Below are 3506 nucleotides of genomic sequence, written 5' to 3' on the forward strand. Positions count from 1 at the left end.
GGTGGTCTGTTACTGAACCTGTTTTCGAGGCTTCTGCTGATCCTTCCATGAAAGGTTAGGATGGTTCTTCCATGAGGGGTTGTAGGTGTTTCCATAGGGTTCTCCCATGTAATTCACCTCCTCTTTCATGGGTTATTTAGGACCATAAGCTTCTTCTTTAGAGGAAGCTGCTTGAGTGCTGTCAGCTGCATCTTGCAGTCCAGTCACATGTTAGGAGATCATGTTGACCTATTGGGTCAAGATCTTATTCTGAGCCAGTATGGCATTCAGAGTATCAATTTTAAGAACTCGTTTCTTCTGAGGAACCCCATTATTCACATGGTTTCTTTCAGAAGTGTACATAATCTGGTTGTTTGCAACCATGCCAATTAGTTCTCTTGCCTCTTCAGGCATTTTCTTCTAGTGGAGTGATCCACCAGTAGAGTTATCCAATGATATCTTGGATATCTCAGAGAGACCATCATAAAAGATATCTAGTGTGGTCCAGTCTGAGATCATGTTGGGAGGACATCTTCTGATAAGTTGCTTGTATCTCTCCCAGGCTTCACAGAGGGATTCACCTTATTTTTGTTTGAAAGTTTGAACTTCCACCCTAAGTCTGCTCAACTTTTGGGGTGGAAAGAACTTGGTCAAGAATGCATTGACCACCCTCTTCCATGTGTCATGACTCTCCTTAGGTTGAGAATCTAACCACACTCTAGCCTGTCTCTTACAAGAAAAGGAAAGAGCATAAATTTATAGACCTCAGGACTCACTCTATTGGTCTTTAATGTGTCACATATCTGCAAGAAGTCAGATAAGAATTTATTTGGATCTTCCTGTGGAAGTCCATGGTACTGGCAGTTCTATTGAACTAAGGTCACCAGTTGAGGTTTCATCTCAAATTTGGTGGCATTGGTAGCAGGGATGGATATGCTGCGCCCATAGAAATCAGAATTGGGTGCAGTATAGGCTCCAAGAACCTTTCTTGCTTCTCCTCCACCATTAGCATTGTCTGCCATGTCTGTATTTTTTGTTTCTTGTTCGAATAAATCTGTGAGGATCCCTTCGGAGTGTTGTGCTCTAACTTGTTGCAGGTGCCTCCCTAGGGTCTTCTCAGGTTCAGGATCAAAGAGAGGTCCTTTGTCTTTGTTACTGGTCATAAACAAGAAAAAGAAAACAAGAAAGAAGAAGAATGGGAGCTCTATGTTCAAGAACAGAGGATTCCCTGTGAGATGTGAAGATGAAAAGAAAGAAGAATGATGATAGAGAAGAGGAAAAATGAATTCGGCTATAGAAGGAGAAAATTTTGAAAAGTAGAAGTGAAACTAGAATTACAATATTATTGTTTTTATTTTAATTATTTATTGAATTAAAAAATAAAGGTTAATGAACTAAAAAGATTTGAAAATTTGATGATGATTTTCGAAAAAGAAGAGAGCAAAATAGAGAAGATATTTTCAAAAATTAGAAGAGAAAAGGAGTAGTTAGGAAGTTTTGAAAAAGAAGAAAGAGAAAACAAGTAACTAATTAAGGAAGATTTGAAAACAAGATAAGATAGAGGATTAGAAAATATTTGAATTTAAAATTTAAAATTAGAAAGGATAAGATAGAAATTGAAAAGATTTAAAAAAGATTTGATTTAAAAATTGAAACTAGAAACGATAAGATAAGAATTTGGAAAGATTTGAAAAAGATTTGAAAGAGATAAGATTTGAAATTTGATTTTTGAAAAAGATTTGTTTTTGAAATTTGAAATTTGAAATTTTTAAATTGAATTTTAAAATTTGAATTTGAAATAAGATAAGATAAGATTTTTGAAGTTTGAAGAAAGATAAAAAGATAAGATAGTAAATTGAAAAAGATATGATTTTTGAAAAGATTTGATTTTGAAAAGATTTGAATTTGAAATTTAAAACTAAAGATAAGATAAGATAATGATTTTGAAATTAAAATTCGAAAAATGTTTTGAAAATTTCAAAAATTATTTGCAATAAAGATAGAAAAGATATTTTTTGAATTAATGAAGAAAGAAAAAAAACAACCAAAAGACACCAAACTTAAAATTTTTAGATCTAAGACACTTAGTTTTCGAAAACTGTAAAGAAAAACACAAAGAGACACCAAACTAAAAATTTTAAGATCAAAACAAAAAGAAAAACAAGAACACTTTGAAGATCATGAAGAACACCAAGAACAAAACTCAAAGATTCAAAGAAAACAAAGAACATGCAAAGGACACCAAACTTATTTCGAAAACCAAAAACATTACTTTCGAAAATTTTTAAAGAAAATTACTCAAAAAGACACCAAACTTAAAGATTAACACAAGACTCCAACAAAAGACACTATTTTTGAAAATTTTTACAAAAGGACTCATGAAATTCAAAAAAGTCTCAAACGAGAACAAGAACAAATACTCAAACAAAAGATCAAGATTAATAAAGAAAAGAAAAGGTTTTTGAAAAAGTTTTGATTTTTTCACTTAAGGGTAGTGATATGCTAAAATTAAGAACAAAAGGGGATTAAAATAGGCACAAAATTGGTTAATAATGGTAGATAAAGCTCAAATGAAATAAAGACATCAATCATATAAATGCATTCATATACCAAATAATGGACATAAAGAATCAAACAAATCAAGGTTATAATCATAGAGAGTGAATAACACATAAGAATGAAAATAGTGGTTATATGATGCAACCACATAATTAGGCTAAAAACTCACAAGGTTGTGTGTTCTCAGCTCAAAAACATTTTCTATAACATATAGTTCAAGCAAGTTCAATAAAATATTTTTACTCAAATCAATTGGGGTGCCCTATAGATAAATTCCTTGGAAAATTCACTATTTTGACTAATCTTGTTATATATATATATATATATATATATATATATATATATATATATATATATATATATATATATATATATATATATATATATATATATATATATATTAAATTCCTTGGAAAATTCACTATTTTGACTAATCTTGTTATATATATATATATATATATATATATATATATATATATATATATATATATATATATATATATATATATATATGCAAACCAAGAGAATACAACTTAAAATTCTAAAAGACACGGTAATAGAAGAAAAATAAATAAAATGTTAAAGTGTTTAGATTAGAAATTTTCACCCAAAAATCTGCCAATTTGTCGGACAACCTCCTCACACTTAAAAGTTTACACTGTCCTCGGTGCATTTAAATATGAGCAAGGGGGTACGACGATTTCACGAATTGGCACTTTCAGTAGGTGGATCAACCGGTTTCTGCTTGTTCTTTCTTTTGCTTTCCTTTTTGCTTATGGTGAATCATCTTGAAAGATAGAAAACAGGATAGTAAGACGAGTAAATGCAAAAGCAAGGAAGCACAGATTGTTGGAATAAGGTGATGATCACTAAAATGAAGTGATTGAATTAGTTTTTGGCATTAAATAATGTGTGAGTTCTAAGTTGCATGCGGATTAGAACACACACACTAGCATTAAAAACTATGT

The 3506-nt window shown here is 30.6% G+C and overlaps 1 non-coding gene across 1 annotated transcript; it reads left to right on the plus strand.

Moving 5' to 3' along the window:
- The first annotated feature begins 491 nt into the window (after window positions 1-491).
- Window positions 492-600, plus strand: LOC112713912 (small nucleolar RNA R71). The gene has a single exon (XR_003158871.1). It is a non-coding gene; the product is annotated as a small nucleolar RNA R71 (small nucleolar RNA).
- The last annotated feature ends 2906 nt before the right edge of the window (window positions 601-3506 follow it).

The sequence above is a fragment of the Arachis hypogaea genome, chromosome 9 (assembly GCF_003086295.3).
Source record: "Arachis hypogaea cultivar Tifrunner chromosome 9, arahy.Tifrunner.gnm2.J5K5, whole genome shotgun sequence".
Taxonomy (NCBI): Eukaryota; Viridiplantae; Streptophyta; class Magnoliopsida; order Fabales; family Fabaceae; genus Arachis; species Arachis hypogaea.